The following is a 23,109-nucleotide window of genomic DNA, read 5'->3' as shown; positions in this document are numbered from 1 at the left end:
TAACGGCCACGTACGGCGTACGTGAGTCGTCGCAAGCTCCCGCGCCTCGTCCTGTCCAGGCGCAACCCGGCTCCAGAGATTCCTCTGCGCGTGGAGGGGGGCGATACGTCAACTCGGCGAGCAAGCTCGCCTGAACGATGCGCGCCTCTCTGGCAAGTGCTTCCAGATCAGCGAAATCACGTCCGCGCAAGTAGGGTTTAAATCTAGGGTGACACTGGCGGATCGCCCTAGCTACCCTCTCCGCGTCTGACGCTGTAGGGTCGGCTCTGGAGTAGAGCTCCTGGAGAGCGCGGACGTATTCTACGAGGCTCTCGTCCGGATGCTGAGTACGGCTGGCTAGCTCATCTCTGATCCGCATCTCATAGTCGGGAGGCAGAAATTCCTCTCTGAATCGTGTCCGGAAATCTGCCATCGAAAGGAACGGCCTCTGCATTCGCCTCCAACGCGCTGCGTCATCCGTCAACGCGATTGGGACGATCTGTATCAGGGCCGTTTCATCCGACGCGCCCAACGCGGCAATGTACGCGTCTAGGTCCTGCAAGAAATCGTGAACCGATGCTGCGTCGCAGTAGCCCGAATAGGTCGGCGTCGGCACGCTCAACCGCGGGCGAGGCACGGGCGTAGGCGCGGGATTCACCACCCCTGGGGCCAAACCCATCTGTCTAGAAAACGTCGCGAACATCGCCGTCATGGCGTGCATTAGTTCGCTGACGTCTCCCGTGTTCACCGCCGGAATTGGGGGTTCTAGCGCTGCCGCAACGCTCGCTTCCCCACTCGTGCCTTCTCCCACGTCTGAGTCAATACCCGCCACTGACTGGGTTGAGGCCTCGGGATGGGCGGCCTTATTCCGTAACCTGGACATGGCGGCAGAACGTTAAACACTGATGTCCAGCGGAGTAACAAAAAAATTCAAATGGGGAAACAAAACAAACCTAAACTTAGAAATCGCGATTCGTGGGACTCCCCGGGAGCGAAAAAAAACAACGGCAGACTGATCGGGCCCCACGTTGGAAGCGCCAGTTATGTGGGTCGCCTGTCAATTCCCGATCAGGCCTAGTTCTACTCGCTCCGAGGAAGTCACACAAAGAGCGCTATCATAGAAACACTTTATAAATACTCAAATTGTGCCGTCGATGCTGTGGAAGGCCACGGTTGCCCTGGGGTCCGGGTCTTGCCTGGGCTCGTTCAGCACCGCCTCTTTCGTTCGTCACGGCCCTTCGAACTCTGTCCACGCGCACCTCCCACGAGCGTCCCTTTCTCCTCTTCCTCGCCGCTCACGGGGCCGTCCATCCACGTTCAGCGTGGCTCGTTGTCTCCCACAAGTTTAAGGAATTCAACTTCCGTGTTCGTCTGCGAGAGTAATAAAACCGAAATATTGTTGCAAACCGCATCCATAACAAATGATTAACATTTCCATTTCCTTCAACAATGAAACTAAACCGCCCTCCAAATGCATCAACAAATTTTGGAAGGACGGGTTCTTCCAAACTTTGTTGATGCATTTGGAGGGCGGTTTTGTTTCATTCTAGTTCATTGTTAGTTGAAAGATGTCATGCTCTATGCTGCATCCTATTTGTTTATTCTTTCGTGTGTAAATTGTTCATTGGAAGAGACCATAACGCCGGTACGAGGCCGTAAGAGCAGTCTTCACCTTTTGTCTAGGTTTATCGTGCCAAAACGCAAAAGACAAAAAAAAATCCATCGTACGTCTTTGAAACTTTATTGGGTTGACCAGTACGCGACCTGACGGTACGTTCTTGCAACGTAGGCTCCGTTCCTCTTCGCCATGCACGTGTACCGTGAAAAACACGTGGCCTACAAGGCGTGGAGTCGGGAGAGGACTGCGCAGGGCACCCGTGATGACCTCGACGAGGATTTGGGCAGGGCACTGAATGCAGGCCAGCCGATGTTCTCTGGTGCCGGAACTATAGTATAGAAGACAAACTGGCCAACATCGAAAGTCCCCCCCCCCCTTTCTTAAACCATCTTACTTTTTCCCGATAAATAAACTGCGCTGATCTTGACGTGAACGGTATGGCCGTTGGTGTTGTTACACATGATGGGTCAGTCCTAACAGTAAAGTCATGGTCGCTCGATCACTGCTGCCTCGCATAGCGAGAATCGGAGTTGTTGTTTTTGAGGGAGGCAGAGGCTTTAAGGAAACTACCGAGTTGCTTTTTTTTTCTCTCCCTCGAGTCTCCATTTTGGAGAAAAATAAGGAATTTGCTTTTTTGAGTGGTACATCAGCCCTGCGTAAAGAACTGAGGAGCACAGCTTAGGAGTGCGGGATGGGTGCATCTATGGAATGGCTGCATCATTTGAGTGCTCTCTAGTTTCCGGTTTGTTGAAGAGACAGCAGACAAAACCTCCTTTTACAAAGCCAAAGTTTTACAAGAAAAGTAAAAAGTTTAAAAAAATAGCGCGATTTTGCACTAAAAGCAACACGCATTTGTCGGACGCGTCTAATGACGTCCTGTGCCCTCATTGAATATGCTCGGGGCTACAGTACATAAAGGACAATGTCAATCAAACCAGCCTATATTATACTTGGCGACAACTTTTCTTGGCAATGCAGTGGAGGGTACAGGCACGTGTTTTCTATCCAATTTTGAGCGCTGGATAAGGCTGTGCGTGGGCTATCGTCAATTTCCTCTGCATTGCCAAAAAACGTTGTCGCCGAGTATTGTGTTGCTGTTGTTGTTTCTTCCTTAAAAGTGTAAATTAGTACAGACGATTGCAAGCAGGGCGACTGGCCGCCGTCATGTCTCTGCTCCTATGGGCACGCCCGTCCAATTGCAAGCTCGTCAAAGCTGCGTTCACGCGCACGCTGCCCGTGCTTGTAGGTACGGGGGACCAGCCGTACTTAATACGATGAAATCAGTTCTCGCCACAAGTGATGAGGATGGGGTTCGTTCTACGAGTGGTATGAATGTGGTTCTTTCCACGAGTGATATGGATGACCGTATCCAAGGGCGTCGACGTACTCTGACATGCAGAGTACAAAGAAGGGGGAAAAATTACAGGAACATTCAATTGGTGGATTTGTAAACAATCCGTTAGCACGACCCTCGAAAATTCCCACATACATCTCCCTTTGGGAAACGCTAACACTGACCCCGTAACGAGGCCAAAAAGAGGGAGCAAAAATAGAGGTAAAGAGGAAGCCAAAAGATAAAAGTGACGGAGTCAGCGTTAGCGTTTCCCAAAGGGGGACGCATGTGGCGTTTCCAAGGGTCATGCTAACGCATTCCCAATGAATCCACCAATGGATTTTTCTGTAATTTTATTTTCAGACATTGAGTGGAGCATGTTTTTTGGTTGCTTTCCAGTATGCGCGTAACCTAAACCCCTGGGACACATTTAAATTCACCCTCTCGTCCCTCATCGGGGAAATTTCGGTACACAACCCTGAGTTTGAGGAATGCACGAGAGTATTGATTTCTTTTGGAGGTTCAATATGGAGACGTAATGAAGGCCGCATCGTCATTAAATATTCTCCTTAAAACGCTGGATATTTTTCTTTGTACTTTAGTAAAGTTTCGAAATATGACAGTTTTTACCTTTATGAATGCATTTTGAGGCAATTTTAAAATTAAAATAACTAAAACATAAAAATGGTAATAAATATGGTTGTACCGTTCTAGAAATGTCTCACAATGTTCAGTTGGGCTAGCTGGTTCTTTTATAAATAAAAGCGCCGATGGACAGGGGTTAAGTGAAGAAGGTAACGACAAGACAACGATCCGTGCTGTTGTTACCTTTTTCAGATTGTCCCTGTCCTTTGGAGCTTCTGTCCAGTTAGAAATGTCATCTATCTTAATTTCAAGACTGTGATGGGAAGACTATGTTCTAGGATTTGCGTATTTTCCAATTTGCGTACATAAATGTGACGGCAGAAGTTGTTTTTTCTAAATTTATTTTAGGTTAGTTTAACGAGATAGTGACGCCAGCACCAGATGCTCCCAGCCAGCACATTTGTTGTTGTTTTCTCGAGCTTGCACAGACAACGGCTCGCGGGAAGCGTCGTTTAACTCACACTGCCGAGGTGAGTTTTCCGGACAATGATCTGCGTGCGCTTTTTGTGAGCTGCACCACACCAAAAATAGGACTAATGAGAAGCGACGAATACATGACGATGTGATGCCATGATAACGTGCAACGGTTCGCCGTCGCGCGGCGCTTTTCACTTTTAAATAAAGAGTGACCGCGGTGGATGTCACGACATAAGCAGCCAATCCAGCCATAAGAACGTCCTACGTTACCTTGCGCTCCGCGTGTCCCTAGGTCAAGCCGAATAGTCCTGTGCCTCGAAGTAAAGTCCCTTGATGCATTTATTTGTCGTGCAAGTCGCATCAAACCATCATAGAAATACGGCAATGCACAAAGCCCTTACATAAGAAAAGAAAGAAAGAATTGACATGAGTTTCAAATTAACTCGTAAATAACCCTTGATATTTTTTGTGTCCCTATTGAGTCTTCACAAAATATTGGCCATTGCGTTTCGGGATTTTTAGTAATTGAATTCCAGATGAATTTCATTGGTCGTGTTTCAACTGAATTGGAATAAAATATTAGTGGCTGTCTTTATAAAATATTTTGCAACTGCGTTAAAAAAATTTTGCAACTCGTTGGGATATTTTATCTTATAAACCTTAAAACGTGGAACGTGCAGGAAACGAAGTACGTGAATGAAACAAACACAAACATCATAAAGTACTCACAACGCTGACCACTTCTCTTTTTTTACTTTTGGCCTTCTCTTTTGCTTCCTCTATTTTTTTGCTGCCTCTTTTTGGCCTAGTTACGGTGTCAGTGTTAGCATTTCCCAAAGGAGGACGTCTGTGGCGTTCTACAAGGGTCATGCTAACAGATTCTCCAAGAATCCACCAATGGATCTTCCTGTAATTGTTTTCACCCCTTTTTTTACTCTGCCTGTCAGAGTGCGTCGACGCCTTTGGAAACGGTCATCCGTATCATGAAAAGAGCCACATCCATACCACTTGTGAAAGGAACCGCATCCATGTCACTCGTGGGGTGAAAAGCATCCATCGTTTTAACTGCACACACACATCACAGCCCACGCACCGCTACTACAGAAAACCAGAGGGAAAAAACAACCGGCAAGAGCAGAGCGGCGACTGAGCACGCCCGCATTCCACCGCGTCGCGGCGCAACAAGGCCGTAGTGCGGAATGAGATGGCGTCATCAGAGAAGGCCAACGCTGGGCACAAATTGGACACGACGATTGCGTCGACGTTCGGCTCAAACTTGGCTCGAAGCCGAGCGCTGATGCAGCCTTCGTTCCAATCTGTGTCCAGCGTTGGTCTTCTCTGATTCAGCCATTTCATTCAGTACTACGGCTTTGTTATCTAGAAGGTGTGGCGCGGCGCCTCCTCCTTTCTGGCTCCGCGGCAGCTGTGCGCGTGACTTACAAAAACGAAAGGGCTCGTTTTTACGAAAACCCTGGCGGTGTCTGTCAGTTTGTCAGCGCCGGGAAGAGAGGGAGAGGTTGACGCGTGCTCACGTCAGCGCTTTGGACCAATGGGAGCGTCGTAACGCGACAGCTGACAAACGAAAGACACCGTCGGGTTTTTGTCAAAACGATTGTTCTAATGCTAACGCATTAAAAAGTTGTTCCGATTTCTTTTGGGTTTGCCTCGCACAGTGATGTCACGGCACCGAACTCCAATTAAAAGAATCCTAGGTAGACTTAAAGGCTAGCTACCTTTGTCTCTTTTGACTCTATTCCTCCAATCAAAGTGAGCAAGGTGGTTGTCTGTTCCTCGTGCATAGGAAGCAGCAGGGCAGGCACGTAGCCGGGGTAGGGCGGGGGGGGGGGCATGTGGCCCGCCCCCCCCCCTTCAAAATCTTTCATTTTGCTGCGACCTCCTCTCCCCCCTCCCCCTCATACGGCATTTTGTCATGAACGGGACCCCCCCCCCCTCCCCCCCCCCCCCCGGAGCAAAACCCTGGCTACGTGCCTGCAGCACGGTCAAGGATTCGGGCGCGCCGGCGTCGTTTTCTAGTCCTAGCTAGCAATGGCTGTCTTACTTTTTCTACGGCTTTCAGAAATCATTTCATTACGAACGAGGGCCTTGCCTTTGAGAACGGGGAGAGGCAACACCTTGAAAGGTACTATACGTTTTGTTAACTAACAACAACCAGACGCACAATGCCGAACGAGGAACTCATAGCCGATACGTCGTCTGTCCACACTGTCGATGAACGAACACTGGGGATACGTACCAGATTGTTAACGCACCGCACCTCGGAGAATGTTGAGTGAAAGGTCTCGCTGCAATACCTGCAAGGATCCAGGGTTATATACACACCCCTGCCCGATTCCAATGTGGATATATTGCAGCGTGCGTGGCCGCGAGGAAACGCTTCTACGTACCTCTCGAAGATTCGTGTTTACCCTTACACCGAGTGCAATAGATAAGGAGTCAACATGAACTTGCCGAGACGGCGTCCTGAGTGTTCGACGCTGAAACATTCTAGACCAAATGTTCGAGATGCCGAAGGCCCAGCGCTGTCTTGCCGAGTCACTTTCCTACGACGATAAACTCTCACACACTTCCCGTAGCCAGCTGTTACGTCCACACCCCGACGCTCGCTGCTGCCGACTTCGATGCTCGCTGCTGTTTTCTCGATGATCTTTCCTTCTTTTGTTTCTAGCACAAGTGTGCCGATTAAACCTTTATTTTTTGTTTTAAGCTTGTCAACCCTTTTCCGTCCGCGACAATATGTGGGTGAGAGAGAGAATTTGGGTTTTTTTGGCGCAATAGCTACGAGGCCATCTGCGCCAAACTAATTGAAGGCATCACTGTCTGTACTATAAAACGGGATCTACAAACGGATAACCAGAAGCTAGTATCGGTGTAAAAGGCCAACACTACCAAGAAATTATATTGCTAGTTCAAGAGGGACTAGAGGATTCTCTTCCAGAAGGAGAGCAGAATGAAATGGGATATGATGTTGAAAAAATTCAGGGAAATGAATGCGGCGCTTGGGCTCGAGGCCGGGGCACATCCACAAGATATGCAAAACAGTGAACCTATCACCACACTGATCGCAGACTGGTGGATCCTCTACCGAAAGCAGATACCTATGGGTTGTAAAAGAGTGTCCTATTCTGAGACGGCACAACAACGTTTCATGAAGTCGGCTCTTGCATGAAGAGCTTTCCCAAACTCCCAAAGCCGGTTTGGTAACAAGAACCTTCTTATCGCACTTCATATCCCATTCCAATTGCCAAGGATGAAGAATCGAAGACTTTACCAAGGGCTTAAATATCGATAGGATAAACAGGACAGAGATAGTGGAAGGTTACCGGCAGACCCTGCAAACTTGACGGCTTCTTCATTGGTTGTATGCCAATGTGACTGGGTACCCAACAAAATTTTATATTTTGACCTCCATGCAAAGCAGAGTTAAGTTTATATCGAATCTGTTGTACAAGCATATTTTTAGTATCTTTAAGAGAGAAAACTGCAAGAATCACACTTTGAGAGTCAACAAACAGGAACGCCCTCAGTATTTTCCTATTGATAATGCATTCGATCGTCGTTGATACCGCATAGAGCTCCGCGGTAAAAATGCTGGCAATACAGTCAAGTCCTTGAACCTTGGAGAAGCTTTCAGAATACACAGCGCAACCGACAAAAGAGCAGGTCTTGGCACCATCTGTATAAACATGAAGATAACAATCGTACTTAGTTTGCAATTCACCCAACTCTTGCTTAATTACAGCATGGGAAATGCCGTGCTTGTTGAACTTCGCGAGAGACCAGTCGGATTCAACTCGGTGTGCTTTCCAAAGTGGAATACCGTTGACTTTCCTAACGAGGCCGACCTGATCCAGGGGAAGGTGCAGAGAAGTGCGAAGATGTTCAATACGGAAGCTTAACGGTGTCGCAATGCTTGGCTTATTTTGAAAAAGGCGAAAGAATCTTGACCTTCTAAGTGAAGAGTACGTCGGATGCTGGGGGTCGGCCAGAATCTTGTAAGCATATGTTAGACTAAGATATGTACGTCATTTGTTCAGGGACAGCTCATTGAATTCTGCATACAAACTGAGGACGGGTGACGTTCGGAAGGCTCCTCTTGCCAGTCGCAATGCCGATTTCGTGAACTCCCTAGTGAAAAAAGTCATTTGTATGAGAAATTTCTCGTGTCCAATAAACACATATGAATCATACAAGATATATAAGGACATATAAGAATCATATAAGAACCATTTAAGATACATGAAAGCCATATAAAAAATAAATAAGAAACTTCTCATAAGTTTCTTATATGGTTTTATATGGTTCTTACATGTTCTTATATATCTTGTATGATTCATATGTGTTTATTCGACACAGAAATTTCTCATACAAATAAGAATTTTCAATAGAGTGGGTCCAACATTTTAAGGGCAAAGGCCGAGCCGATCCATACACTACGGCACCGTAGTCAAGGCGGCATCGTACAAGGGTATTGTATAGCTGCAGGATACATTATCTACCAGATCCCCTAGACTTCTGAGATAAAACTTTCAGAAGGTTTGTTGCCTGAAGACATTTTTGCTTCAGCGCTTTAAGGTGGGAAATAAAGTTAAGCTTTCTATCAAATATTACACCAATAATTTTGTGCTCCTTCCTAACAGGTATAGGAGTTCCATTTAATTCCAGGGATGTATCGAAAGGCAGCCCGCGTCGCAAAGAAAACGGCACACAGACCGTTTTTGAAGCAGAGAACTTGAACCCATTTTCGTCAGCCCACTTGGACAGTTTGTTTATGGCTAACTGCAACTGGCGCTCACAACTAGAGAGGTTACAAGACGATGATGAAATCTGTGTATCATCAGCATAAAGAGAATATGAAATAGAAGGTGGCAGCAGTTGTGCGAGTGAACTCATTGTTAGCAAAAACAAAGTCACACTTTAAACACCCCCTTGAGGGACTCCATTTTCTTGAACAAAGGAATCAGATAGGGCTGAGCCGAGACGAACTTGGAAAGTCCTGTCTGTCAGATATTCCTTTATGCTTCGCAGCATACGGCCCCGGATATTACAGGCATACAGGTTTCGGAGAATCCCATACCTCCACGCTGTATCATATGCCTTCTCTAAATCGAAAATACTGCAACACAGTGCTGCCGGTTTACAAACGCCTCACGTATCACAGTTTCCATGCGTAACAAGTGGTCAAGGGTAGATCGACCTTGGCGGAATCTACATCGATTGTTATCAAAGTCCCTCTGGATTTCTAACATGTACACCAGTCGCCTGTTTATAAGCGTTTCATATGTTTTCCCAGGGCAGCCTGTCAGTGTAATTGGGTGGTAGCTTGATGGTTGTGAGGGGTCTTCGTTAGGCTTTAGGAGGGGGATGACATGCGCCTGTTTCCAAGCCTGAGGGAAACATTTTTTTCCCACCAAAGATTAAAAAACAGGAGAAGGTTTTCAATGGATTCTGGAGAAAGGCGGCGCAGCATTTCATAATGAATTCCATCGGGACCAGGGGCAGAGAGCTTTGTCACATTAAGAGCCATCTCAAGCTCGCATCGCGTAAATGGTTGGTTATAAAATGCTGAATTTACTCCTGACATGACAAGCTTTTGTCGTTCCGCACGAGCTTTTAACTGTCCGAAGGTAACACTGTAGTTGGCTAAACTAGATGAATAATAAAAATGTTCCCCGAGTATGTTACCAATATCTTGTAATGACGAAAAAGGAGCAATAAATGTTGGAATGGCAAAGCACCTATAATCCCCATTTACTTTCCTGTATCTGTCCCACGCCACTTTGGCCGGGACAAAGCTGGTTAAAGAAGAGAGATACTTCATCCACGACTCCCGCTTTGCCTGCTTCCTAGTCCAACGAGCCTTGGCTTTTCGTCGCTTGAACTCAACAAGGTTCTTCCCAGGTGAAAATTTCTAATTGGGATCCAACTGGTCCCAGTTCAACTGGTTTAAGGGACAATTCCCAGTTGGGTCTCAGTTGCAACTGGTCCCAGTTGAGTCCCAGTTAGACCGGGACCAGTGTGGACCCAGTTGCAACTGGTCCCAGTTAGACTGGGACCAGTTGGATCCCAGTTGCAGCTGGTCAAACTAGGCGCTAGATTATGCTTCTGGGTTTGAGCAATTGTGTTTCGGAGCTCCCCAACTGGCATATACCGATTAGTATTTTTCCAACTGGAACCTCAGTGATACATGCGTGACAAAATGTGCATCCAGCATGCAATGCGAGTAACGAGTGTCGAAGCGTTCGTGTCGATGAAACGTATGTCCATGAAACGTTTTCCACAGCAAATGCACAAAATAGAACTGTAAAACGCATTGAGTACTTCACAGATTGCAATTAGAAACTGGTTTATTTTGTACTATCGGTACAATGGTAAACTATATCCCATCAGTCTTCTAGTTGTTGTTTTTTTTGTTTTTTTTTTACAGGGTTTTGTATTTACACAACATTATTCGCATATCACTAACGAATGCACTTTTATGCTCAACAAAAACAAGCACTTTCTATAACGCTCACATGTGCGACGAAAAAAGGAAAAGAAACAGAGGAACCGGTTAAGAAAAATAGTTTCCACTTGCACAACTTCTGGGACCCAGACGCATCTGTAAACTAACATTAAAAACAAACTCGACTACTAGAAAAAGTACTTTCTGAGAAAAAAAAAATGCTTCTTATGTGCTGTTGAAGATCAGCTGTCGGCAGTGTTTCGGTCGGCGGCCCGATGCCTGGAAATCTAACGACCTACCCCGATGGAGGCGATACTGGCGATTGCCACAAACAAAGGTGGTCGGTCTCGGACACCAGTTTTCACCTTGTAACCCCCTGGTCATAATCCGGACGTCCCGCAAATGCCTGGAGATTCGCGAAGGCATCTGGCGCACCTGCCGACCGTCAGAAGGCATCGCAAAGTTACACGAGAGGTGCCGCTAAGGCTGGCCAGGCAGGCGGGAACATCGGTGCGATGTAGATTTTGCAGCCGCATCATGATGGGAATCAGCTCCTCGGCTCTTGAAAAGGCATGTAAACGGCCGGGAAACATACCGTGCGCCTTACTCGCGCATCCACGGGGACTTCCAAGAACTTTTCGGCGATGATTAGGGTATTTTCCTGCTGAAAGACTCAGCTACGGCTGGCCACCAGTGGCGGTAAGATGGCAGCCATGTTGAATCGGCCGTCACTGCACGACAAAACGTGCACCTCAGAGCTTGAAAAGCTACACGGACGATGGAAAAACTTATCGTATGCGTTTCTTAAACAGTCATAGAGCACTCCAGGAACTTTGCAGCGAGGATTTAGATGTTTTCCGGCTAAAAACGTGGAACTCGCGGGGTCAGTGATAGACAACAGACACCTTTGGATTGATGGACTACAGTGTTACCAACCACTAAAAAAAAGTGTTTTTTTTTGGGGGGGGGGGGGGGCATAAAATTTGTAAAAAAAATAACTGCTTGCTTAAAATATGTCCTCTCTTTACAAGTCATGTTCTGTGGAAGCCTACCTCGTGTAATATTTGTTATTTTAGCCACCTGAGAAACGACATTTAACGTTTATTTAGATTATTGCTTGGCATTTATGTATTATTGTTGGTACCAGATATTTATGTATTTTTGTGTAGTTTCGTGTATTTGAAAATACAAAAAACACTTAAAATACAATGGGACATACTTCAAACGTAAAGTCAAACCCGTTAATAACGAACAGCAGGAAACGCCACGATCAGTTCAATATAGCAAGTAATTCGATATAGCAAAAACTATTTATATTGAACTTCCACGATGCGTTCGTTGTAAGGCGAGAACTCCTCTTTCTTTCTCATCTCTTCGCTTCCGCCTTGTAACAACGCGCTGTAAAGTTTTTTTTTTCTTTTTTTCCACACGTGCAGAGTTTGCGTTTTCAGCTTATCTACTTTTCTGAATCGCTTCTTTTTGTGGGCAACGGTATTGGGATGAAAAAAAATTGTTTTTGCTGTGCGTGCGTGCAGAGAGTATTTTTATTGCTTTCTCCCCCTTCTGATTCGCTTCTCTTCGCTCAATTTCGTTCGCAACCTGAGCCTTTGGAAATTTCTTTCCTGCTTTTTTTGGTGAAAGGAACAGGCTAGAAGACGAATATTTGCGCGTTTTTGGAAGCCTTCCCGAGGTGGAAAAGTTTGATATAGCCAATAGGTTGTTTGTTATACAAAGTACTCTTTACATGCATTTTTATTTAAATTTTTTTGTGAGTTTGATATCGACAATAATTCGCCGTACGTGGGATCGTTCTAAACGGGTTTCACTGTATTAGTTTTCGCTAAGGATTCTAGGGTATTTTTAACTAAATTATGATTGAATTGTTTTACCACTTTTGCGATAATGCCCTTTGGATGCTGCAGGATAACTTCAATTAATAAATAAACTGAACTCTCCAGGAGAGAAAGGAAAGCGGCCTCATGTTGCCTCTAGAACCACCACATGCGTGCGGAAACTGATACCTGTTCCTTCTTTATAAACATATATTTATTCCAAGAAAATCTCGTAAGGGTGCAGCAAGCTCGTGAATATTAATAATGTTGGATTAACCTGAGAACTTTGAGACGTAGTCCTGTCTATTTTCTGTCTCTTTTACGTTCTGGTGTTTCTTCTCTACCCCGTCCCTATAGGGACCAGTTGACTCCCAACTGGAACCAGTCGACTCCTAACTGGGACCAGTTGACTCTCAACTGGAACCAGTTGACTCCTAACTGGGACCAGTTGACTCCTAACTTGGACCAGTTTACCCCCGAGAGGGACCATTTGACCCCAACTGAAATTAGTTGACTCTCAACTGGGACCAGTTGACCCCCAATGGGACCAGTTGACTCCCAACTGGGACCAAATGACTACCAACTAGAACCAGTTGACTTCCAACTGGGACCGGTTGACTCCCAACTGAACCCAGTTGACTCCCAACCGGAACCTGTTGAGACCAGTTGACTCCCAACTTAAACCAGTTGAAACGAGTTAGATTTTCAACTGGTCCCAATTAGACATTTTCACCTGGGTTGAAGTGGGGTATCTGCGAAATCTGCCCCACGCCCTATTTCGGTCCGCCCGGGTTGTGGCACGCTCCTTATTCCACCTAGGTTTACATTTTCTGGGTATATTACCAGATGTTTGTGGAATGGACTGCTCAGCTGCCTTTAGTATCTGCTCAGTAAAATAAAGTGTAGCGTTCTCAGGGGACATAAAAGAAAGAAGCGAAGGATCTAAAGTGGAGTGAAGATTAAAAAGCACCCAGTCTGCCTTGTCCAACATCCACCTAGAGACCCGATTTAAACAATTAGGCAATGAAACGGCACTCTCTAAAACAACTGGATAATGATCACTCCCAAAAGGGCTATGAAGAACCTTCCAGGAGAAGCAAGGAAGTAATGAAGGTGAAGCAATAGAAATATCAATCGATGTGAATGAGTTGTGTGCCGCACTAAAAAAGGTTGTCTCTCTCCCCTTAAGAAGGCACAGCCCCGAGGACAATAAAACACTTTCAATCACACCACCAAGGGAGTCTTGACGGGTACTACCCCACATAGGATAAGCGTTAAAATCACCCAAAATTTAAAAAAAAGTTGCGGGAGCTGTCCTATAAGTCCCTGCAGCTTTTGAAGGTTTAAAGGAACGTTAGGTGGTAACTATAAAGAAACAGTTGTTATAAGGTGATCCAGAAGGAGACGTACTGCAACAGCTTCCAGTGGCGTGCAGAGGGGAACTTGAGAGCAAGTAACTTCACTCTGCACGACCACTGCAACACCACCAGAAGGGTGGAAGAGGGGCGATCTTTTCTAAAAACCCGATGACGTCTTAAAAAAATGTTAAAAGAATTAGAGTGAAGATGGGTTTCTTGCAAAGCGAGAGCTATGGGCCGAAGCTCATCCATGAAATAATTGACATCATCAATATTTCTTAAAATACCGCCACAGTTCCATTGCATAAAATATAACTTAGTCATCTATAAAAGGTATGTAAATATGCAACTGAAAAATAAACCTTGTAAAATAAGTAAGACTAGAGTCAACACAAACTAGGTGGAAAACATTGTGATCATCATTTGGGTGGGACTACAGGCTTCTTATTTTTTTTCATTTTAACGGCGGGCGTTTCCCACTCCATATTGTCCTGGTCGGACCCAGGATTGGACAGAGTGTCAGCATCTGTCGACATCTGCACCTCCTGAGAAGTATTCGTTGCTTTTAAAACAACACTTGTCCGGCCAGGTGTGCGGGGGAGGGGGGGGGTGGGGGGCAAACCCCGACCACGACCGGCTCGAAGGGTTGCTGACGAACTGGCCGACGGGTCGCCTGAGCTCGTCTGGTCCTCTCCTTTCAGGGGAGCTGCATGGGCACCATGCTGCTCCTTCGGTAGGAGGGTCCTCTCTAGCGAGCAAGAGCGAGAAGCTCGCTCCGTCTCCCCAGAGGGGGGACCTAGGAGAGAGGGCAGGCGCGGCTGCTGCCGGCCTGTCCTTGGAAGGAGGAGCAGCACGCGTGCTGCCACCAGGGGCTGGAGGAAGCAGCTGCTGCCCCTGTCGGAGAGCTGGGGCCCTGAAGTCGGCCGCCAAGATCTCGGGAGAGACCTGGGTGGCCTTCGACTCCGAGCGTGGTGCAGGGCCCCTGCGCACCACCTCGGCAAAACTCCCCTTTGACAGAAAGGAGAACCGCTTCTTGGCTTCTGGTTACGGTATGTTTTCCTTTACTTTGATGGTAAAAATGTACTTTTTTAGCTTCCAAGAGGGACATGCACGATAATAAGCAGGATGTGGTCCACCGCAACTTAAGCAGTGGGCCACAGCCGCCTCGCAAGTATCGGAAACGTGACCTTGACTATCGCACTTCGCACACGTCTCCTTCCCTCGACAGTTGTGTGTTCCATGACCAAAACGCTGGCAACGAAAGCACCGCGGGGGTTGGGGACGTAAGGGCGGATGCGGCAGTTCAAGTATCCTGCCTTGATTGTCTCAGGGAGAGTGTGCCTTTCAAAAGTCAGGATAACATGTCTCGAAGGGATTTGTCCGCCATCTTTCCTAAACATAAGGGGTTTAGGGCGACAACACCGGCACCTTGGAGCACCTTGAGGAGTTCTTCCTCACAAGTGTGCAAGAGGTCGTCCTCGGAGAGGACTCAACTGACAGTATTTAGTGTGCGATGAGGGCTCACCGGCACTTTCATGTCAGCGATGGTAGTCAGTTTAAGGAGTGCATCACTTTGTTTTTTGGTGTTAACTCCCACGAGGTCTCCAGTGTGCTGCTGTTTATTTTTCTATGAAAACCCTACAAGGTTTTCTAGCGCCTTTGCTACAATAAAAAGTGACAGCTTCGAAACAGGTTTTTGTTCATCCGGCGAATGAACGATGAAAAACTTCGTAAATATTTCTACTTCACGTTCTTGGCCGATGGCTTCTTCTTGGGGGCAACGCCTTTTAAGGCGTTGCCCCCAAGAACGGGCAACCCACCCCTCCAAACCCCTGAACGGGGTTTGGAGGGGTGGGGTGCCGTAAGAGGGCAAAGAGTGTTCAGAATCCGGAGTGCACCGCCCACCACTGAGCCCAACAAGGGGTTAGGTAACGCACCATGACAAAAAGGGCTTGGCTGGATACGTTATGCTAACCGTGCTGCCGGGAAACTATACCCAAGTGTGGGTCAAGACCACGGTGGAAGAAATACCGTGGTCAAGACAGAGGTCCATTGCCACCCAAGATTAGCCCTTGCCGCCAAAGAGGGGTGAAAAGGGAGTAAGAGAAATGAAAGAGAAGTAAATTAACAGGAAAGGTAAAAGTGAAAGATCGGAGGGGATAGTAGAAGAAAAGGCGACTAGACTGAATCATCCTGGCCGGGCCTTACCAGGACTCCCGTCTACGAGAAGCGGGAGCCGAAGGGGTGTATTGCCTCCCCCGGGGGCCCCGAAGGGCCCAGATCTACCCCGGGCTCCGCTACACCACCAGGATTCCCTTTTCCCCGGACACGGGAAAGCCACGCACAGCCAGACGTGGGCGGGCGAACCCGCATGGCTCGGGGTCTGTGGAGACGCCACTCTCCAAAGGAAGGGCGCCACGAGAGCGCACGACACGAGAGCGTTGACGGAGAGCGCACGACGGGAGAGCGCCGCGACACGAGAGCGCGTGCCATTAGAGCGCGCGTCACGACAGCGTCTGTGCGCGCATTGGGAATGATCGGTTTTTGATTCTTCAAACACATGTTTTTTTCGGATAGCGCAGTTTTTTGCACTAAGTTGCCCAATATAGTGTAAATTATATGCAACATGCAGGGCGGAATTTTCTTTTATCAAAACGATATTTTTTTACGTTGGGCTTTGTGCTTTGCGGATATTGTCTTCGATATCTGCTGTTCAATGTTGGTAAACATTGGAGGTATACCAATATACGGTAAAATGTGGACCAACAATCTAGTGGAGCCCTGGCACAATGCATTCCAGAAGACACGTACAAGCTAGTGGCCGCCTTCCAAAGAGAGCAGAGCTTGACAGAGCAGAAGCTGGCGGATGTACTTCGTGGAGGGCCTTAAAGGAGCGGCAATGCCACCTACGTTCGCGTAGCGAAGAATCTGAGCAACCTAGTTGAAGAGAACGACCAAAGGTGCTTGCTAGACTACCTCCGCAGTTTCGCGCAATCATTCAATCATTAATTTTTTTTTGTTATTATGGAACGGCAATTGATAAACAGCTATATTTCCGAAACTTTTGTGTCTTGCTTCTTCACTTCGAGTTTGCGAAAATTGTATTTTTTAGACTTCCCACAGGTCAGCGTAGTCAACTATTAAAATGACGTAAAGCGTTCGAACCGAGAAAATATGTTTGAAGACTCAAACATCGATCCTTCCCAAGGCGCGCACATGCGCTCTCCTGACGCGCTCTGTAATGGCACGCGCTCTGGTGTCGCGACGCTCTTCCATCGTGCGCTCTGGTGTCGCGGCGCTCTGGTGTCGCGGCGCTTTGGTGTCGCGGCGCTTTGGTGTCGCGGCGCTCTGCTGTCGTGCGCTCTCGTGTCGCGGCGCTCTTCCATCGTGCGCTCTGGTGTCGCGGCGCACTGCTGTCGTGCGCTCTCGTGTCGCGGCGCTCTTCCATCGTGCGCTCTGGTGTCGCGGCGCTCTGCTGTCGTGCGCTCTCGTGTCGCGGCGCTCTTCCATCGTGCGCTCTGGTGTCGCGGCGCACTGCTGTCGTGCGCTCTCGTGTCGCGGCGCTCTTCCATCGTGCGCTCTGGTGTCGCGGCGCTCTGCTTTCGTGCGCTCTCGTGTCGCGGCGCTCTTCCATCGTGCGCTCTGGTGTCGCGGCGCACTGCTGTCGTGCGCTCTCGTGTCGCGGCGCTCTTCCATCGTGCGCTCTGGTGTCGCGGCGCTCTGCTGTCGCGGCGCTCTTCCATCGTGCGCTCTGGTGTCGCGGCGCTCTGCTTTCGTGCGCTCTCGTGTCGCGGCGCTCTTCCATCGTGCGCTCTGGTGTCGCGGCGCTCTGGTGTCGCGGCGCTCTGCTGTCGTGCGCTCTCGTGTCGCCGCGCTCTTCTATCGTGCGCTCTGGTGTCGCGGCGCTCTGCTGTCGTGCGCTCTCGTGTCGCGGCGCTCTTCCATCGTGCGCTCTGGTGTCGCGGCGCTCTGGTGTCGCGGCGCTCTGCTGTCGCGGCGCTCTTCCATCGTGCGCTCTGGTGTCGCGGCGCTCTGGTGTCGCGGCGCTCTGCTGTCGTGCGCTCTCGTGTCGCGGCGCTCTTCCATCGTGCGCTCTCGTGTCGCGGCGCTCTTCTATCGTGCGCTCTGGTGTCGCGGCGCTCTGCTTTCGTGCGCTCTCGTGTCGCGGCGCTCTTCCATCGTGCGCTCTGGTGTCGCGGCGCACTGCTGTCGCGGCGCTCTTCCATCGTGCGCTCTGGTGTCGCGGCGCTCTGCTTTCGTGCGCTCTCGTGTCGCGGCGCTCTTCCATCGTGCGCTCTGGTGTCGCGGCGCTCTGCTGTCGCGGCGCTCTTCCATCGTGCGCTCTCGTGTCGCGGCGCTCTTCCATCGTGCGCTCTGGTGTCGCGGCGCTCTGGTGTCGCGGCGCTCTGCTGTCGTGCGCTCTCGTGTCGCCGCGCTCTTCTATCGTGCGCTCTGGTGTCGCGGCGCTCTGCTGTCGTGCGCTCTCGTGTCGCGGCGCTCTTCCATCGTGCGCTCTGGTGTCGCGGCGCTCTGGTGTCGCGGCGCTCTGCTGTCGCGGCGCTCTTCCATCGTGCGCTCTGGTGTCGCGGCGCTCTGGTGTCGCGGCGCTCTGCTGTCGTGCGCTCTCGTGTCGCGGCGCTCTTCCATCGTGCGCTCTCGTGTCGCGGCGCTCTTCTATCGTGCGCTCTGGTGTCGCGGCGCTCTGCTTTCGTGCGCTCTCGTGTCGCGGCGCTCTTCCATCGTGCGCTCTGGTGTCGCGGCGCACTGCTGTCGTGCGCTCTCGTGTCGCGGCGCTCTTCCATCGTGCGCTCTGGTGTCGCGGCGCTCTGCTTTCGTGCGCTCTCGTGTCGCGGCGCTCTTCCATCGTGCGCTCTGGTGTCGCGGCGCTCTGCTTTCGTGCGCTCTCGTGTCGCGGCGCTCTTCCATCGTGCGCTCTGGTGTCGCGGCGCTCTGGTGTCGCGGCGCTCTGCTGTCGTGCGCTCTCGTGTCGCCGCGCTCTTCTATCGTGCGCTCTGGTGTCGCGGCGCTCTGCTGTCGTGCGCTGTCGTGTCGCGGCGCTCTTCCATCGTGCGCTCTGGTGTCGCGGCGCTCTGCTTTCGTGCGCTCTCGTGTCGCGGCGCTCTTCCATCGTGCGCTCTGGTGTCGCGGCGCACTGCTGTCGTGCGCTCTCGTGTCGCGGCGCTCTTCCATCGTGCGCTCTGGTGTCGCGGCGCTCTGCTGTCGCGGCGCTCTTCCATCGTGCGCTCTGGTGTCGCGGCGCTCTGCTTTCGTGCGCTCTCGTGTCGCGGCGCTCTTCCATCGTGCGCTCTGGTGTCGCGGCGCTCTGGTGTCGCGGCGCTCTGCTGTCGTGCGCTCTCGTGTCGCCGCGCTCTTCTATCGTGCGCTCTGGTGTCGCGGCGCTCTGCTGTCGTGCGCTGTCGTGTCGCGGCGCTCTTCCATCGTGCGCTCTGGTGTCGCGGCGCTCTGGTGTCGCGGCGCTCTTCCATCGTGCGCTCTGGTGTCGCGGCGCTCTGGTGTCGCGGCGCTCTGCTGTCGCGGCGCTCTTCCATCGTGCGCTCTGGTGTCGCGGCGCTCTGCTGTCGCGGCGCTCTTCCATCGTGCACTCTGGTGTCGCGGCGCTCTGGTGTCGCGGCGCTCTGCTGTCGCGGCGCTCTTCCATCGTGCGCTCTGGTGTCGCGGCGCTCTGCTGTCGTGCGCTCTCGTGTCGCGGCGCTCTTCCATCGTGCGCTCTGGTGTCGCGGCGCTCTGGTGTCGCGGCGCTCTGCTGTCGTGCGCTCTCGTGTCGCGGCGCTCTTCCATCGTGCGCTCTGGTGTCGCGGCGCTCTGCTGTCGTGCGCTCTCGTGTCGCGGCGCTCTGCTGTCGCGGCGCTCTGCTGTCGCGGCGCTCTTCCATCGTGCGCTCTGGTGTCGCGGCGCTCTGCTGTCGTGCGCTCTGGTGTCGCGGCGCTCTGCTGTCGCGGCGCTCTGCTGTCGCGGCGCTCTTCCATCGTGCGCTCTGGTGTCGCGGCGCTCTGCTGTCGTGCGCTCTCGTGTCGCGGCGCTCTGCTGTCGCGGCGCTCTGCTGTCGCGGCGCTCTTCCATCGTGCGCTCTGGTGTCGCGGCGCTCTGCTGTCGTGCGCTCTCGTGTCGCGGCGCTCTTCCATCGTGCGCTCTGGTGTCGCGGCGCTCTGCTGTCGTGCGCTCTGGTGTCGCGGCGCTCTGGTGTCGCGGCGCTCTGCTGTCGCGGCGCTCTTCCATCGTGCGCTCTGGTGTCGCGGCGCTCTGCTGTCGTGCGCTCTCGTGTCGCGGCGCTCTTCCATCGTGCGCTCTGGTGTCGCGGCGCACTGCTGTCGTGCGCTCTCGTGTCGCGGCGCTCTTCCATCGTGCGCTCTGGTGTCGCGGCGCTCTGCTTTCGTGCGCTCTCGTGTCGCGGCGCTCTTCCATCGTGCGCTCTGGTGTCGCGGCGCTCTGCTTTCGTGCGCTCTCGTGTCGCGGCGCTCTTCCATCGTGCGCTCTGGTGTCGCGGCGCTCTGGTGTCGCGGCGCTCTGCTGTCGTGCGCTCTCGTGTCGCCGCGCTCTTCTATCGTGCGCTCTGGTGTCGCGGCGCTCTGCTGTCGTGCGCTGTCGTGTCGCGGCGCTCTTCCATCGTGCGCTCTGGTGTCGCGGCGCTCTGCTTTCGTGCGCTCTCGTGTCGCGGCGCTCTTCCATCGTGCGCTCTGGTGTCGCGGCGCACTGCTGTCGTGCGCTCTCGTGTCGCGGCGCTCTTCCATCGTGCGCTCTGGTGTCGCGGCGCTCTGCTGTCGCGGCGCTCTTCCATCGTGCGCTCTGGTGTCGCGGCGCTCTGCTTTCGTGCGCTCTCGTGTCGCGGCGCTCTTCCATCGTGCGCTCTGGTGTCGCGGCGCTCTGGTGTCGCGGCGCTCTGCTGTCGTGCGCTCTCGTGTCGCCGCGCTCTTCTATCGTGCGCTCTGGTGTCGCGGCGCTCTGCTGTCGTGCGCTGTCGTGTCGCGGCGCTCTTCCATCGTGCGCTCTGGTGTCGCGGCGCTCTTCCATCGTGCGCTCTGGTGTCGCGGCGCTCTGCTGTCGCGGCGCTCTTCCATCGTGCGCTCTGGTGTCGCGGCGCTCTGCTGTCGCGGCGCTCTTCCATCGTGCGCTCTGGTGTCGCGGCGCTCTGGTGTCGCGGCGCTCTGCTGTCGTGCGCTCTCGTGTCGCGGCGCTCTTCCATCGTGCGCTCTGGTGTCGCGGCGCTCTGCTGTCGCGGCGCTCTTCCATCGTGCGCTCTGGTGTCGCGGCGCTCTGGTGTCGCGGCGCTCTTCCATCGTGCGCTCTGGTGTCGCGGCGCTCTGCTGTCGCGGCGCTCTTCCATCGTGCGCTCTGGTGTCGCGGCGCTCTGGTGTCGCGGCGCACTGCTGTCGTGCGCTCTCGTGTCGCGGCGCTCTTCCATCGTGCGCTCTGGTGTCGCGGCGCTCTGCTGTCGCGGCGCTCTTCCATCGTGCGCTCTGGTGTCGCGGCGCTCTGCTGTCGTGCGCTCTCGTGTCGCGGCGCTCTTCCATCGTGCGCTCTGGTGTCGCGGCGCTCTGGTGTCGCGGCGCTCTGCTGTCGTGCGCTCTCGTGTCGCGGCGCTCTTCCATCGTGCGCTCTGGTGTCGCGGCGCTCTGCTGTCGTGCGCTCTCGTGTCGCGGCGCTCTGCTGTCGCGGCGCTCTGCTGTCGCGGCGCTCTTCCATCGTGCGCTCTGGTGTCGCGGCGCTCTGCTGTCGTGCGCTCTGGTGTCGCGGCGCTCTGCTGTCGCGGCGCTCTGCTGTCGCGGCGCTCTTCCATCGTGCGCTCTGGTGTCGCGGCGCTCTGCTGTCGTGCGCTCTCGTGTCGCGGCGCTCTGCTGTCGCGGCGCTCTGCTGTCGCGGCGCTCTTCCATCGTGCGCTCTGGTGTCGCGGCGCTCTGCTGTCGTGCGCTCTCGTGTCGCGGCGCTCTTCCATCGTGCGCTCTGGTGTCGCGGCGCTCTGCTGTCGTGCGCTCTGGTGTCGCGGCGCTCTGGTGTCGCGGCGCTCTGCTGTCGCGGCGCTCTTCCATCGTGCGCTCTGGTGTCGCGGCGCTCTGCTGTCGTGCGCTCTCGTGTCGCGGCGCTCTTCCATCGTGCGCTCTGGTGTCGCGGCGCTCTGGTGTCGCGGCGCTCTGCTGTCGTGCGCTCTCGTGTCGCGGCGCTCTTCCATCGTGCGCTCTGGTGTCGCGGCGCTCTGCTGTCGTGCGCTCTCGTGTCGCGGCGCTCTGCTGTCGCGGCGCTCTTCCATCGTGCGCTCTGGTGTCGCGGCGCACTGCTGTCGTGCGCTCTCGTGTCGCGGCGCTCTTCCATCGTGCGCTCTGGTGTCGCGGCGCTCTGGTGTCGCGGCGCTCTGCTGTCGTGCGCTCTCGTGTCGCGGCGCTCTTCCATCGTGCGCTCTGGTGTCGCGGCGCTCTGGTGTCGCGGCGCTCTGCTGTCGTGCGCTCTCGTGTCGCGGCGCTCTTCCATCGTGCGCTCTGGTGTCGCGGCGCTCTGCTGTCGTGCGCTCTCGTGTCGCGGCGCTCTTCCATCGTGCGCTCTGGTGTCGCGGCGCTCTGGTGTCGCGGCGCTCTGCTGTCGTGCGCTCTCGTGTCGCGGCGCTCTTCCATCGTGCGCTCTGGTGTCGCGGCGCTCTGGTGTCGCGGCGCTCTGCTGTCGTGCGCTCTCGTGTCGCGGCGCTCTTCCATCGTGCGCTCTGGTGTCGCGGCGCTCTGCTGTCGTGCGCTCTCGTGTCGCGGCGCTCTGCTGTCGCGGCGCTCTTCCATCGTGCGCTCTGGTGTCGCGGCGCACTGCTGTCGTGCGCTCTCGTGTCGCGGCGCTCTTCCATCGTGCGCTCTGGTGTCGCGGCGCTCTGCTGTCGTGCGCTCTCGTGTCGCGGCGCTCTTCCATCGTGCGCTCTGGTGTCGCGGCGCTCTGGTGTCGCGTCGCTCTGGTGTCGCGGCGCTCTGGTGTCGCGGCGCTTTGGTGTCGCGGCACTCTGCTGTCATGCGCTCTCGTGTCGCGGCGCTCTTCCATCGTGCGCTCTGGTGTCGCGGCGCTCTGGTGTCGCGTCGCTCTGGTGTCGCGGCGCTCTGGTGTCGCGGCGCTTTGGTGTCGCGGCGCTCGGCTGTCGTGCGCTCTCGTGTCGCGGCGCTCTTCCATCGTGCGCTCTGGTGTCGCGGCGCTCTGCTGTCGCGGCGCTCTTCCATCGTGCGCTCTGGTGTCGCGGCGCTCTGCTGTCGTGCGCTCTCGTGTCGCGGCGCTCTTCCATCGTGCGCTCTGGTGTCGCGGCGCTCTGGTGTCGCGTCGCTCTGGTGTCGCGGCGCTCTGGTGTCGCGGCGCTTTGGTGTCGCGGCACTCTGCTGTCGTGCGCTCTCGTGTCGCGGCGCTCTTCCATCGTGCGCTCTGGTGTCGCGGCGCTCTGGTGTCGCGTCGCTCTGGTGTCGCGGCGCTTTGGTGTCGCGGCACTCTGC

This window comes from Ixodes scapularis, unplaced genomic scaffold (assembly GCF_016920785.2).
Source record: "Ixodes scapularis isolate PalLabHiFi unplaced genomic scaffold, ASM1692078v2 PGA_scaffold1__304_contigs__length_218370807, whole genome shotgun sequence".
Taxonomy (NCBI): domain Eukaryota; kingdom Metazoa; phylum Arthropoda; class Arachnida; order Ixodida; family Ixodidae; genus Ixodes; species Ixodes scapularis.
The sequence above is the reverse complement of the archived record's forward strand: the minus strand, read 5'-3'. Positions refer to the sequence as shown.